At 45.8% G+C, this 14989-nt stretch overlaps 1 protein-coding gene and 1 non-coding gene across 2 annotated transcripts in view; both read left to right on the top strand.

The window, feature by feature from the left end:
* LOC124552595 (angiotensin-converting enzyme-related protein-like) overlaps positions 1-14989 on the top strand; it is a 385045-nt gene that overhangs the window by 205416 nt on the left and 164640 nt on the right. The gene's annotated exons all lie outside the window — the stretch shown is intronic.
* Positions 9023-9160, top strand: Trnar-gcg. Its single transcript has 2 exons — positions 9023-9059; positions 9126-9160. It is a non-coding gene; the product is annotated as a tRNA-Arg (tRNA).

Below are 14989 nucleotides of genomic sequence, written 5' to 3'. Positions count from 1 at the left end.
TTTGGGAGTGATTATCACATCCACATGAAAACCTAAATCGGGCAAGGTAGAAGAATCTTTTTATCCATTCGCCAAGTGTACAAGTTAGGTGGGTCGACAACATATTCCTGTCATGTGACGCACATGCCGTCACCAGTGTCGTATAGAATATATCAGATGTGTTTTCCTGTGGAGGAATCGGTTGACCTATGACCTTGCGATCAAATGTTTTCGGTTCCCATTGGAGAGGCACGTCCTTTCGTCTACTAATCGCACGGTTTTGCGACGCGGTCGCAAAACACAGACACTAAACTTATTACAGTGAACAGAGACGTCAATGAACGAACGGACAGATAATAACTATGCAAAAATAAACAAAGTAAAATTTTCACTCGTGGGGAAACTTGAACCAAGGACCTCTCGTTCTGCAGCTGCTCACGCTACCACTGGACCACGGCGCTCCTGAGCTCATATTGTCATGATGTTGGCTATGTGGCGCATGGACTACTCAGTTTGTATATTTTGCTTATTTTTTCACAGTTCCACACAACTTCTTCCTGTTTTCTCAATTGATCTGTGTTCAGTTTATCAAGGCCTATCCACTGTGCCAACTTCTAACTAAATCTGAGGGGGGTGCGATGGGGAGGTTCCCTTGTAAGATATCTACTTTTATGTCAGTCATGCTAACAGCCGTTCTGGTTTCGAATTCTGGACTTTTCACTTCGTCTTCTTTCGTCAAGGAACTACGGAAAACTGTACTTAGTAACTCCGCTTTAGTGACACGATCGCTATAGTGCTGTGACGGTACTGACTGTTTTTTGCCTCTGGTGTACTTTACGTGCGACCAGAATCTCTTTGGGTTTTCTATCATAATTTGAGGCAATGTTTCATTGTAGAAACTATTAAAAGATCTCGCATTGACGTCCGCACTAAATTTCGCGCTTCCGTGAAACTTAGCCAGTCTTGAGGATTTTGCGTTCTTCGGAATTTGGCATGCTTGTTTCGTTGCTTCTGGAACAGTGTTCTGACATGTTTTGTGTACCATGATGGATCAGTCCCGCCTCTTATTAACAGCTCTAATTCCGCCAATACCTCGTCTCCTATTTTCGAAACTTCACAGTGAGGACGGATCGTGAGTCGTGCTTGGGTAGCTCAGACGGTAGAGCGCTTTTCCGCGAAAGGCAAAGGTCCCGAGTTCGAGTCTCGGTCCAGCACACAGTTTTGAGCTGCCAGGAAGTTTCATACCAGCGCACACCCCGCTGCAGAGTGAAAATTTCAATCTGCTTCTATGTTCACGGATGCATTTCTCGCGGTGCTTCTGTATTTTTGTCCAACCCCCATAACTGAGTTTTGTGTAAAAATTCCAAGATTAGTATTAACGGTGTTTGCGAGGCCCTTAATAGAAGAAATGTACAGCGAGGGTCGAAACGCGCTTCCCGAGGACACGCGAGTAGTTCAGTCTGCCCGCTACGCTAGCTTTGTTCATGTCTGTGACATGTGACTGCCAGCAATGTGAGAATTATTCATACGCCCAGAGCCCCAGGTTACAATGGAGGCTGCTTCCACAATAGCCTCAGGGCCGTGAGCAATTTCCGCTGCACTTGGCCCAGGCTGGCTATCTTACGAGGGTCACTGCTAATTGGCTTCTCTCGGTATGTGACTGAAAACAGAGATGTAAGAATTACTTTGGCGTTACCAAGGGAACGCTAGCTGACAATGATAACAGCGGAAAGTGACACAGGTGAATGAATGCACACAGTAGTAGAAGCAAAAACATTCTAGGAAATGTGAGTCGGCGAAAGAACCATATGCGAGGTATGAGGGGCGATAAAAAGTGTCCGTTTGAGGTCTTTGCAGCAGCATACAGGGTGTTCGAAAATTGTCGTTAGCCATTTATAGGACTTGTAAAAACAAGTGAGTACGTAATACAGGGTGATTCAAAAAGAATACCACAACTTTAGGAATTTAAAACTCTGCAACGACAAAAGGCAGAGCTAAGCACTATCTGTCGGCGAATTAAGGGAGCTATAAAGTTTCATTTAGTTGTACATTTGTTCGCTTGAGGCGCTGTTGACTAGGCGTCAGCGTCAGTTGATGCTAAGATGGCGACCGCTCAACAGAAAGCTTTTTGTGTTATTGAGTACGGCAGAAGTGAATCGACGACAGTTGTTCAGCGTGCATTTCGAACGAAGTATGGTGTTAAACCTCCTGATAGGTGGTGTATTAAACGTTGGTATAAACAGTTTACAGAGAATGGGTGTTTGTGCAAAGGGAAAAGTTCTGGACGGCCGAGAACGAGTGATGGAAATGTAGCACTCATCCAGCAAGCATTTGTTCGCAGCCCAGGAAAATCGACTCGCAGAGCTAGCAGAGAGCTGCAAATTCCACAATCAGCTGTATGGAGAGTCCTGCGAAAAAGGTTAGTTATGAAACTTTATCGTCTGAAATTGGTTCAAGCACTGTCTGCAGCTGATAAGATTAAAAGAATCGATTTCTGTGATTTTTATCCTTGCTCAAATGGAAACAGATGAATCTTTCGTTTCAAAGATTGTGTTTAGTGATGAAGCAACTTTCCACACTAACGGGAAAGTCAACCGTCACAATGTCTGTATATGGGGCACTGAGAATCCGCGGGAAACAACTCGGTATGAACGTGACTCGCCTAAGGTGAACGTTTTCTGTGCCATTTCAGTCAATAAAGTTTTTGGTCCCTTTTTCTTCGAAGGTGCTACTGTAACTGGACTACAGTATCTGGAGATGTTAGAGAATTGGCTGTTCCCTCAGCTCGAACAAGAAGCACAATAATTCATATTTCAGCAGGATGGAGCGCCACCACATTGGCACTTATCTGTCCGTAACTACCTGAACGTCAACTACCCGAGGCGATGGGTCGGCCGCCAGGCAGCCCGTGACAGAGCACTTCATCACTGGCCTCCAAGAAGCCCTGATCTTACCCCTGCGATTTTTTCTTATGGGGGTATGTTAAGGATATGGTGTTTCGGCCACCTCTCCCAGTCACCATTGATGATTTGAAACGAGAAATAACAGCAGCTATCCAAACTGTTACGCCTGATATGCTACAGAGTGTGTGGAACAAGTTGGAGTATCGGGTTGATATTGCTCGTGTGTCTGGAGGGGACCATATTGAACATCTCTGAACTTGTTTTTGAGTGAAAAAAAACCTTTTTAAATACTCTTTGTAATGATGTATAACAGAAGGTTATATTATGTTTCTTTCATTAAATACACATTTTTAAAGTTGTGGTATTCTTTTTGAATCACCCTGTATTTTGAATAGGACTCCATTTCCGGAAACGTGCTGTTTCCGTCTTATAGCCGTGTGAAAACATGTTTCCTTGGTAGGTATGCAGAAGGGTAGTGATGGTACGGGGATGGGGGTAGTTACGTCGAGTCGACTGACGCCATTTGACGTCTTATCCAACTACCTCTGGCCTGGTGTGAGCCTCATTCACGTGTGTGTATGTGTCGTTACAGCAACACGGTTGAGTATACGTTTGCAAAATACACCTACATGAACGCTCTGAACGGCGAAGGTCACGGCAATGGGAAGAGCTGGTCGTCGGCCTTATCAAGATCACAACGCCAGACACCGTCACATACCCTTTTCGCCACAATTACGCAACGGCTTGGAGAAACGGGGAGCCTCACGGTCAGCAAGCCTGAGATAGGTGCTCCAAGAAGACGCCGGACACCCGAATTGGAAGAGGCCGTACTGCATGACGTTGAAGAGAACCCTTCAGCGAGGACGTGGGCAATTTCTTTTTATTGCTAATGAGTGGAATTGTAAAACAAGTGGTGTATTGGGCCACGACTAATCAATTATTTGTAAAAGTGGTCGCGCAACCAACGATTTCCTAGTGCGAAATGGGTCCCTAGTTGTTCTGGAAGGGACTTTGAATGGTGAGCTGATCAGGGACCATCTCCATCCAATTTTGGCTTCCCAGCACCTTGTCTGTTCGGCTGTGTTTGGGTGTGATAACGCGCAGCTACATCACTCCAACGTCATCCGGGAATGGTTGCAGAAACATGCAAGGGGGCGGGGGGGGGGGGTCCAAAGACTGAGAAGACCACCTTGGAGCCCAGATTTGAACCCCGTCAGGCATATGTGGGATGTCATGGAACAAAGGTTGCGTGCCATGGTTCGGCACCCACGAACAGACCAAAATTGGGTGCCGCTCTCCAAAAGATATGGTGTCAGCTGCGTCCAGAGGCGTACCAGGGACTTGTAGACTCACTTCCACGGCGTCTCACTGCAGTCTACATCGCCTGAGACTAGGCACCTACAACACAGTACTGTGACGAATTCAGCGGAGCGTACTTCTGCGGCTCGCCGGTGCCTTTTGCTCTGCACCTGTAGAGGGTTTACTGGTGATCCTCGGGATATGTCCGATGGATACCGTGGTGCGGTACAAGGTAGCGCTGAACTGATAGGGGCGTGAGCAATATGATCGTGTGTAAGAGACCACAGGAACGGATATTACTGATAAGACATTTACAAGATCATCCTGCAGACATTTATTTAAGGATCTAGGGATATTCACAGTAGCTTCTCAGTATATATACTCTCTTATGAAATTTGTTATTAACAACAAAACCCAATTCAAAAGTAATAGCAGTGCGCATAACTACAATACTAGGAGAAAGGACGATCTTCACTATTCAAGATTAAATCTAACTTTGGCACAGAAAGGGGTGAATTATACTGCCACTAAAGTCTTTGGTCACTTACCAAATAGTATCAAAAGTCTGACAGATAACCAACAAGTATTTAAGAAGAAATTAAAAGAATTTCTGAATGACAACTCCTTCTACTCCATAGAGGAATTTTTAGATATAAATTAAGAAAAAAAAGAAAAAAACAAAATATTTAAAAAAATAAAAATAAAAAATAAAGAACAAAAAACACAAAAAAATAAAGTTGTTATATTAACTTAAGTATGTTGTTAAATTAACCTAATTATGTCATGTATTGGAAAATTCGACTCGTTCCACATCATTACGAAATATCGTATTCATGATCGATGGAACTAGTATTAATCTAATCTAATCTAATCTAACCAAGCCTGGAACTTACATGAATGGCAGTCCAACTGGGGACACTAGAGGCACAGCAAGCCGTGTTTACAGCCTATTTCCCAAGCATCAGGAACCAGTTGAAACTATGTGACATTGCCCCTACGCGTCGTATGGTGCACCTATTAACAGGTCACGGTCCATATCCCCGAACGTCTGCATCGAATGGAATGTAGTAACACGCCAGTCTGTGAATGTGGGGAGGAAGTTCTGCTGATCATGTCGTTCTCAGAGGCCCATTTTTCAGGTAGCGAGAGACTGCAGGCAATTAGACTGTGATCTGGAAAGAACTGTAAGTGACCAAAGCTTGTCGACTAAATATGATGGCACATCGGATATCTAAAAGACAACTACTTGATGTTGTCTAATAAGGTCAAGTGGATGCTGTGGATATCAAAATGTCAAGAAGTCACAAGAAGAGTTTCCCCAATCATGGATAGTTAACAGAAGCTTTATATATACTATGTGATCAGAAGTATTTTGACACTTGGCTGAAAATGACGTAGAAGTACGTGGCGCCCTTCATCAGTAATGCTGGAATTCAATAGGATGTTGGCCCACCCTTAGCCTTGATGACACTCAACTCTCGCAGGCATACGTCAATCAGGTGCTGGAAGGTTTCTTGGGGAATGGCAGCCCATTCTTCACGGAGTGCTGCACTGAGCACAGGTATAGTCAGTGAGGCCTGCACCGAAGTCGGCGTTCCAAAACATCCCAAAGGTGTTCTATAGGATTCAGGTCAGGACTCTGTGCAGGCCAGTCCATTACATGGATGTTATTGTCATGTAAGTACTCCGCCACAGGCCGTGCGTTATGAACAGGTGCTCGATCGTGTTGAAAGATCCAATCACCATCCCCGAATTTCTCTTCAACAGTGGGAAGCAAGAAGGTGCTTAAAACATCAATGTAGGCCTGTGCTCTGATAGTGCCACGCAAAACAAGAGGTGCAAGCCCCCTCCATGAAAAACACGACCACCCCATAACACCACGGCTTCCGAATTTTACTGTTGGCACTACACTCGCTGGCAGATGACGTTCACCGGGCATTCGGCATACCCACTCCCTGCCATCGGATCGCCAAAGTGTGTACCGTGATTCGTCACTCCACACAACGTTTTTCCACTGTTCAATCGTACTATGTTTACGCTCCTTACATCATGCGAGTTGTCGTTTGGCATTTGCCGGCATGATGTGTGCCTATGAGCAGCCGCTCGACCATGAAATCCAAGTTTCTCACCTCCCGACTAACAGTCATAGTACTTGCAGTGGATCCTGATGCAGTTTGGAATTCTTGTGTGATGGTCTGGATAGATGTCTGCCTATTACACATTACGACCCTCTCCAACCGTCGGTGGTATCTGTCTGTTAACATACGAGGTCGGCCTCTACGCTTTTGTGCTGCACGTGTCCCTTCACGTTTCCACTTCCAATGGACCTAGGGATGTTTAGGAGTGTGGAAGTCTCGCTACAGACGTGTGACCCAAGTGGCACGCAATCACCTGTCCCTGTTCGAAGACCGTGAGTTCCGCGGAGCGCCCCATTCTGGTCTCTCACGATGTCTCATGACTACTGAGGTCGCTGCTGTGGAGTACCTGGCAGCAAGAGGCAGAACAATGCACCTAATATGAAAAACTTATGTTTTGGCGGTGTCCGGATACTTTTGATAACGTATTGTAGGTTTTCCGTGATTTCTCTAAATGGCTTCAGGCAAATGCCGGGATGGTTCCTTTAAAAGAGCGTGGACTGATGACCTCGCTCTTGCCGACCGGATTGCCCGATCGGTTCTAGGCGCTACAGTCTGGAGCCGCGCGACCACTACGGTCACAGGTTCGAATCCTGCCTGGGGCATGGATGTGTGTGATGTCCTTAGGTTAGTTAGGTTTAAGCAGTTCTAAGTTGTAGGGGACTGATGACCTCAGAAGTTAAGTCCCATAGTGCTCAGAGCCATTTGAACCAACCTCGCTGTTTTGGTCCCCTCCCCCAAATCAACTAACCAACCGGCAATGGAAGAGGCCAGAATAGCTGGTTTCCAGGAGACGCCTCCCGCGTCTGGACAGAGCGAGACGGCGAGGAGTGTCCAGCAGCGGCTGCGTGGAGTCTGCGGCAGGGCGGCGCGCCTCTGGTGCGTAGATCGATGCCGTGCTGCGGCCGGCCCGCTGCCTCTGCCGCCGTGGCTGCGCTTAAAGCCGAGGACACACTCGCCCTGTGGCCATCATCAGCGCCCCGCGCCTCATTAAACAGACCTGCCGCGGCCGCGTAGCTATCTGCACGGACTCACTCAACAGTCTCCGAGCTATTGACCTGTGTCACTCTTCCTGGCAATTTAAAACTGTGTGCCGAGCCGAGACTCGATCTCGGGACCTTTTCGTTTAGCGGGCTAGTGCAAAAATAGCACTCCTGGAAGAAAGGATATTGCTACATGGCTTAGCTACAGACAAATAGCTCTGAGCACTATGGGACTTAACATCGGAGGTCATCAGTCCCCTATAACAGAATTACTAAAACCTAACTAACCTAAGGACATCACACACATCCATGCCCTAGGCATGATTCGAACTTGCGACCGTAGCAGTCGCGCGATTCCGGACTGAAGCGCCTAGAACCGCTCGGCCACCGCGGCCGGCCTAGCCACAGACAGGGGGATGTTTCCACAGGGTTAAAAGTATTTAAACCCACAAACTCTGGGAGGTTGTAGGGCACACCGAAACGAATATTTTTTCCCTAATGTCATTTTTTCCCCCCCAATGTCATTTTTCCCATGAGGATTATTTAAACCGGTGGAGGCCGTATTACGCTCTTCAGTTGTAGGCAACAGCTGTCCACCAGCGTAGTACTGCATTGTGTCTGTTTACTAATGGAGCACCGCGCAGGATTAGCCGAGCGGTCTATGGCGCAGCATTCATGGACTGTGCGGCTGGTTCCGGGCGGAGGTTAGAGTCCTCCCTTGTGTGTGTGTGTGTGTGTGTGTGTGTGTGTGTGTGTGTGTGTGTGTGTGTGTGTGTGATACACCTGGAGTGAGTACACTGATATGGTTGGTGCGTACTACGTAGCGCACCACAACGGACGAGCTGCACAGCGGGTTTATCAACGTATCCCCCGCATTATACGACCTTTGCTGCTGTGTACCAACGTCTGCATGAGACCGGGTCATTTAGCAGGTTACCTGGACAGGGACGCCGTCGCACGGTAAGAACTCTGCAAGTTGAGGAAACTGTCTTGCAGCATGTGGAGCGGGATCCTTCAATCGGCACTCGTGCAATTGCACATAACATGGGGACGAATCAGACGAACGTAAGAACAGTCCTTCGAGAGCAGTTGTTACGTCCATTTCACTTACAGCGTGTCCACAACCTGGAACCAGTTGATTATCCACCCAGAGCACAGTTTTCGCAGTGGTACCTGGAACAGTGTGAAATGCATCCTACATTCCCATCCTCTGTGTTGTTTACCGATGAAGCAACGTTCGGGGGTGATGGAGTCCTCAACATGTACAATTCGCATGGTTGGAGTGAGGATAACCCACATGGCACAGTTACTAGCGCTCATCAAGTGCGGTTCTTCGTTAATGTGTGGGTCGGTGTTGTTGGGGACTGTTTAACTGGGCCGTATCTGCTACCTAGTTCTTGTCTCTTGGTCATAAAAAAATGGAAAAGTGTTTGTTGTTTTAGTTAATTTGCCGCCAGAGAAATCTTCCTCTACCAGTTTAAATACTCCTCATAGGAAAAAATGACTGTAGGGAAAAATATTTGTTTTGATGTCCCCTACAACCGCCCAGAGTTCGTCGGTTTAAATACTTTTCACCCTGTAGAACGGTATTTTCACTTTTCAGCTGAGTGTGCGATGATATGAAACTTCTTGGCGAATTCGCAGGAGAGGTTCTGTGAAGTTTGGAAGATAGGAGACGAGGTACTGGCAGGATTAAAAGCTTTGAGGACGGGTCTTGAATCGTGCTTGGGTAGCTCAGTTGGTAGAGCACTTGCCCGCGAATGGAAAAGGTCCGCCGGCCGGTGTGGCCGTGCGGTTAAAGGCGCTTCAGTCTGGAACCGCGTGACCGCTACGGTCGCAGGTTCGAATCCTGCCTCGGGCATGGATGTGTGTGATGTCCTTAGGTTAGTTAGGTTTAATTAGTTCTAAGTTCTAGGCGACTGATGACCTCAGAAGTTAAGTCGCATAGTGCTCAGAGCCATTTGAACCATTTTTTGGCAAAGGTCCCCGAGTTCGAGTCTCGGTCCGGCACGCAGTTTTAATCTGCCAGGAAGTTTCATAGCAGCGCACACTCCGCTGCAGAGTGAAAATCACATTCTGTGTCACTCTCGTCACCGATATCTTCTATTAGCTGGCCACACACGAGCGAGTCACAGCGAAGGGCCACGGATATTTACGGCCCATTCTGGAACACCTTAGTTGGTCAAGGTACAACCTGCAGGCTCTTACGCCGTCCTCTCACGGGACGTGGAGCTGGTGCCGTCACAGTGGTGGAATACCACACTGCGGGAAATGAAGACTCGGCATGCCAGATTCTTCAATTTCGGACAGGGACGTCGTCAGTGAGATGAGTCATTGGTTTTACCTCACAAGCACGCCTGAACAACCGCCATATTGTATTGGGTTGAACTATGTGTTTGGTGCATGTTCTTTATCATAGCTTGTAGTCGTGCCACGTACTTCATTTGAGTGCGTCAGCAAATTGATGATCTATCGAAAACGCGTCATTTTAGGCACGATTTGTTGTAATAAAGATGACATGTAACTAAAAGTCGGTTGATAAAGAATAGCTCCATTTGATGTTTCAGTGTTATTTACGAGGTGTTTTTCAAAAAATTCCAGAACAGTCGTAATTCCCGTCAGTGGTATGTTGGAGCGAAATGTGGTTGGCATTCGTGCTAACGCCTGTGTTTTAATGCTGCTGGAAGTTTCATTGTTGTACACCTGTTAGTTATTGTTTACGGTTGTACTGAGTAAACTGTTGTGTAGCAACAGTTTGCCAATTTCGAGATGGCAGAGTGAGAGGAGCAACGCGTCTGCATTACATTTTGCTTGGAACTCGAGGAAACCTTTACACACCAAATGATGCAGAAAACCGACGGTGATAAAGTGCTTAAGACTGTCACACGGTTTAAAAATGGTTCACACTGTTTAAAAATAGACGGACGGAAGTTAAAGGCGACCCTCGTCCAGGACGCCCTTCGACGTCTACCGTCAACGGAATTGTGCTTGCCGGTCGAACACTGACTGCCCGAAAGATTGCAGAAGAATGTAACATTTCAGTTGGATCGTGTCATAAAATCCTGACACAGCATTTCGGAATGGATCGTGTTGCCGCCAAGTTAGTCCCATGGCTCACGATTCCGGAGCAGACCACCTCCGCTTCGAAGTCTGCTAAGAGCTTTCGGAACGCATAAATGACAACGAGATGTTTCTTAAGAAAATTACAACTGGTGATGAGACATAGGTCTGCGGTTATGACGTTGAGACCAAAGTTCAATCTTGACAATGGATTGGGAAAGGTTCTCCATGACCAAAAAAAGCTCGTCGGGTCAGGTCAAATGTCAAAGCCATGCGGATAGTTTTCTTTGACGTTGAAGGATTAGTTCATCATGAATTCGTGCCACAGGGACAGACTCTTAATCGATAGTACCATGGGGACGTGTAGCGACGGCTGTAATGCGGCGAGACAATTCATGCCTGTTGCATCACGATAACGCACCCGCACATTCATCCCTGTTGGTGAGTGACTGTTGCACAAAAAAAAAAATGAAATCACTGTGTTGCCTTATCCTCCATATTCTCCAGACCTGTTCCCTGCGGACTTTTCTTTATATGCAAAGTTGAAAACCCCGTTGGAAGGACAAAGATTTGCATCGATAGACCAGATGAAACAAAACTCGCAGACAGCGCTTCGCGCGATCCAACGAAAGGCATACCAAGACTGCTTCCGGAAGTGCAAAATGGCGTTGGGATCGATGTATCAGTTGTGGAGGAGAGTATTTCGAAGGAGACCATGCACAATAAGTAAAAGGTAAGCGCAGAAATAGTTTGTGGAAAGAATTCCGGAATTTTTTGACCGGACCTCGTATCTCGTATAACTTGTGTCCTATGGAAGAATACGGTTTCGACGCTACGGCACAATGATTATTTCTCAAAAGCGCGTCGTTTCGATACAGTTTATCATAGTTAAATATCAAATTATGAGTTGTAGATATAGTGTTTACACAGTGTATAACGTATACGGACAACTGGCTGCGATGTTAAAGCCGCAGCTTAGCTTACAGCCTCTTGTGTTAAGCGAAAGCAGGTTCCGTCCGCCTGTTTCCAACATACATTTTTTTGCCTTGTGTTTTCTAAAAGATTCTGCGTCTTTCTAGCCGGCCGTGTTGGCCGAGCGGTTCTAGGCGCTACAGTCTGGAACCGCGCGACCGCTACGGTCGCAGGTTCGAATCCTGCCTCGGGCATGGATGTGTGTGATGTCCTTAGGTTAGTTAGGTTTAAGTAATTCTAAGTTCTAGGGGACTGATGACCTCAGAAGTTAAGTCCCATAGTGCTCAGAGCCATTTTTGCGTCTTTCTTGTTCGTTTAATTGAAGTATTGTCTGTAATAGTCAGATGTTATTTGGTTAAATAACGTATTTGCTTTAGCTCTTGTTCCATGGGACAACGAGTGGAATGGTCCCCTTCGGCCAGAAAGCTTAAAATGACTGCCAGTCTGTCAGAAAATAAACACAAGTTACGCATTAAAGCTTCTGAAGGTACACCTCACCGGTAACTGTGCCGTCAAAGAAGAATAGCCCAATCAAGCCCCGGTAAGACAACCACCACCACACATTTACTCTTGGCAAATTCACGGCTTTGTCTACGTGGACGTTCGGATTTTCGGCAGCCCAGTAGATGCAACTGTGCCGATTTACTGTACCATTGAGTTTGAACTGTGCCTCATCACTGTAGGTGTTCGAAATGATCACCATTAACATCCACACACAAACGATGCAAACTCTTAATCGTTGCGCACCATGTTAATAAACCACTCGCAGTGCTCCATTCTACGATCTGGGTCGTCCTCGTTCATTGCGTGTAGCAATCGTGGAATGTAGCACTTCCACTTTGCTGTCTTCAAAATTCGCCGAACACTTGAGCGACTCACTCCAGTTTCACGGGCACACTGTCTTACAGACTTCTGTGGTGAGCGACTGAACTGTTGTAACACACGTCGGGAGTTAGCTGGACTTGTTACTGTTAACAAGACGTCCAGATCGTTGTTTGTGTACATCTTTAACACAGCCTTCTGCTTCAAATTTGTCTCGAATGCGACGAATCGTTAAACGTGTCGGTAGCTCTGTTTGATACTCATTTCGGCATTGTCGTTGAACCTCATTAATGTTTTCGTACTTAAAGTACCACTTCAAAACTGACTTCCTTTCACCGAATGTAAACCTTGCGCCAGCCGTGTTTACTGGAGTACCTAGGTGCAACTAAGAAAAAAAACACTATCTGGCGACTGTCATCTGACAATACAACACTTGTGTGGCGATTGCCGGAACTATAAACTATTACACCACCAAAGATGAGACAACTCCGTCAATTAGTTTGCCAGTTATGGACTTTTAAACAGTGGATACATTTTTTTGGATTCCTCTGTATATATAAAATCTTGACTTCACGGGCAGCCTCACGTTCGTATCTTCTAGGTAAAAATGTTTTTCGGTGATAGTGAAACAGCATAGAAAAAATCTCTCCCATTCAGTCTCTTCTCTCCCTGAAGAAACTAATCTCTATCTGGAAATCTATGTGATGAAGTAAGTTACTTCGCAGTGGTGGTAGTCAATGCAACATCGACAATACGGATATTACGCGTGCGCAAACTGACATTAGACACCATATTTAAACTAGATTTAAAACCGAAAATGGGAAGAAAATTGAATTGAGTTACCAAATAACTTCTACCAATATGTATGTCAGACTTCTGTACAGCATTATTCGCTCTTAAAGCCATGGACGAGCCCAGAATCATCTTGGCGGTTTCCTCCGCTTTTCTTCGACCATCACGAACAGAGTTAACACAGCTGTTTTTACGCGCGTCCGCTTCCGTAAAGAAATTGTACGCTTCACGCTCCAGATGGCGCAGACTGCCGCGGTAAGGTCGCAAATCACGGTGAGAAGCACGTTCCGTTAGATGCAGGGAGGTCGTTTCACAGTGTGCAGCGGCCGCGACAGACACCACGTCTGGCGGGCTTCGCGGTGAGAAACACGTCCCGTCTGAGGCAGGACGGCTTTACGCGCACTTCTCTGAACTGGCCATTCCGGCCCCACAATTGGGTGTACACGTGAGTATTTCTGCGACAGACCACGCCCAGAAAGTCGGTCAGGTTTTCTGTGGCTTTTAGGTGTCAAGAATTTCAGCTGGTTATTTAGTACAGTGAGGGGATAGGCAGTGGCCACATCAAGGAACTTGCACCTTGTACCGTGAAATATCTCGTTTGTGAAGACTGGCACACGAGCATTATACGAACGAGAATACAGTGTACAACGGGATGGTCGGAATATTGTCGTCTCGCTGCTTCACTGCCGTTTTCCGACTTGAGTCAGCTGTGGAGCAGTGTGCTGTAAAAACTTACGTACAAAACTTGAAACAAAGTTTCGGAAAAGAAATTCCTAATTTCTACGGCCATGTTGCTTTATAATTACTGAAGGTATTTTAAATCCGTCGTTGCAGGTACGGTGCAAGAAACAACAGTGACAAACGAGGGAATCCCTCAAACACATGCAAGCAGCCGTGAGCGAAAATCGAACATACAATAGACATCTTTCGTAACCAACTGTTGGTACATATAGAAAACACGCCAAATTGTAAATGTTCTATTACATGCCGCTGGCGATTTATTTCAATAAATTATAAAACGAGAAGAGTTTGGTGACAAATTCGCACTTTCTTGCAGATGCAGAGACGAATTTAAAATATCTTCGATAATTTCAGAAAGTAGCGTAGGAAGGTGTAGGCCTCTTCAAGCAAGAGACACATGAACTGTACACACAGACAGTATGACGAGTGCAATAAAAAGATGCTTGTGTTACGTTCATTACTGTATTACCCATAACTGTATTATGTGCATTACTTTACAGACCTAGTACGAATTATTCTAATTTACACATAACCAACAACGCCCTTTCTTAGCAATTTGAACCTCCACTATTCACATACGAATACCCACGGTACTGAATCAGATCCGTATGTCTGCAGTGTTGCCTTTCGGCGATCCATTATTTCTCTTTTCTTTTCTTCACAACATTATGAACTGTCCGCCAGTCATTGAAATGTTTGTTCTCTTTCTGCAGTCTGGGCAGTTGTCATACTATACATTGGTTATAAAAAAGGTGTCATCTGGTAAGAATATGATACTCTCGCAAGAAAACGTGATGAATAGTGAGAGCAGGAGAAATACCACATAGACGTCTCACAGAAAGGAAAACAACAAATAAACTTGAACTATGTTACAACAAAGGAATTCAAGAGTCAAAACTTCCAAAACGGAACGCAATTTCAAAAACGTTAAAAACTTGACTTTGAAACTGTTGCAGCATATGTGACGAACTTTTATATTTTCATCATTTCCTTGGGAGTAATCATATTCACATTCATTCGAACACCTAAATCGGGCAGCGAAGCGTATCGCACTCACTCACCAGGCGTCCAAATTACGTGCTTCGGTAAGAGATTCCTAACATACGACACACGTAATGTCACAAATGCCGTGTATGGTACAGCAGATGTGTTTTCCGGTGGAGGATTCGGTTCACTTGTCGCATTGTCATCAAACGTCTGCGGTTCCCAGTTGAAAGCAAATTCCTTTCGGCTGCTATTAGAACAGTTGCGCAGAATCAACTGTCATTATAGATCCCTTACTTACACCGTGCTGTTCCAAGCG

Source organism: Schistocerca americana, chromosome 10 (assembly GCF_021461395.2).
Source record: "Schistocerca americana isolate TAMUIC-IGC-003095 chromosome 10, iqSchAmer2.1, whole genome shotgun sequence".
NCBI lineage: Eukaryota > Metazoa > Arthropoda > Insecta > Orthoptera > Acrididae > Schistocerca > Schistocerca americana.
The sequence above is the reverse complement of the archived record's forward strand: the minus strand, read 5'-3'. Positions and strand labels throughout refer to the sequence as shown.